Genomic DNA, 1,506 nt, shown 5'->3' with positions numbered 1-1,506 from the left:
AATGAAAAGAGCATAATGACTATTATGTCGAATTCACAAACGTAGAATCTGTAACTTTACGAATTTATTTTTATCGAATACAAAATTTAAGAAAATTATTTTCACGAATTAACATTGACATAATTTTTATTTTCACTAAACAATAATTGATAGAATTTTAAAATAGTCGATTTCTTATTTAGTCGAAAGTTTAAAAATCCGAAATTTAATTAAACCTAATTTTATTTTGTCGAATGGTGGTTCAATATAATGTGAATATTAACAAAATTTATTATAGCCAAATTTATAACTAACCTAAATGTAACTGAACCGAAAAGTAATATTACATATTCCTTATTCTATAGAAATTAAAAGTGTTCGAATTATCATTTAATCGAATATTTATTATATAGAATTAATTTTAATCGATATTTCGAAATCTCGAAATGCAAATTAATCTAAACTAATTTTTAAGGAAAATACAACTAAGCGAATTTCTAATTATCCGAAAACTAATTTGGTAGAAAATTTTTGTGGGTGAATTTAATTTGAGCCAAAAAGCAAGTAGCCGAAACGTCATCTATTATAATCTTAAAATGGCGAAAAAGCTATTTGTAAGAATGGTTAAATAGTCGAAACGCCATCTATTCGAATTGTCCAGTAGACGATTCGTAATTTAGTCGAATGGACAAAACGTCGAATTTTGAAAACATCGAATTGTCAATTCGTCGAATTCTCAAAACATTGAATTGTCAATACGTCGAATGTTTAAAACGTCGAATGATAAAAACGTCGAATGCAAAAAACATCGAATCGTCAAAAGTTCGACAAAATTTGTTTGATCTAAGTAAACATTAACTTAAAACAAAGAAATCTTTACTTATACAAATTTTTTCGAACTTTTGACGATTCGATGTTTTTAGCATTCGACGTTTTTATCATTCGACGTTTTAAACATTCGACGTATTGACAATTCGATGTTTTGAGAATTCGACGAATTGACAATTCGATGTTTTCAAAATTCGACGTTTTGTCCATTCGACTAAATTTTCGAATCGTCTAATGGACAATTCGAATAGATGGCGTTTCGACTATTTAACCATTCTTACAAATAGCTTTTCCGCCACTTTAAGATTATAATAGATGACGTTGCGGCTACTTGCTTTTTGGCTCAAATTAAATTCACCCACAAAAATTTTCTACCAAATTAGCTTTCGGATAATTAGAAATTCGCTTAGTTGTATTTTCCTTAAAAATTACTTTAGATTAATTTGCATTTCGAGATTTCGAAATATCGATTAAAATTAATTCTATATAATAAATATTCGATTAAATGATAATTCGAACACTTTTAATTTCTATAGAATAAGGAATATGTAATATTACTTTTCGGTTCAGTTACATTTAGGTTAGTTATAAATTTGGCTATAATAAATTTTGTTAATATTCACATTATATTGAACCACCATTCGACAAAATAAAATTAGGTTTAATTAAATTTCGGATTTTTAAACTTTCGACTAAATA

This window comes from Leptopilina heterotoma, unplaced genomic scaffold, assembly GCF_015476425.1.
Source record: "Leptopilina heterotoma isolate Lh14 unplaced genomic scaffold, ASM1547642v1 Lhet_65, whole genome shotgun sequence".
NCBI classification, from domain to species: domain Eukaryota; kingdom Metazoa; phylum Arthropoda; class Insecta; order Hymenoptera; family Figitidae; genus Leptopilina; species Leptopilina heterotoma.
This window is presented reverse-complemented; position numbering follows the sequence as displayed.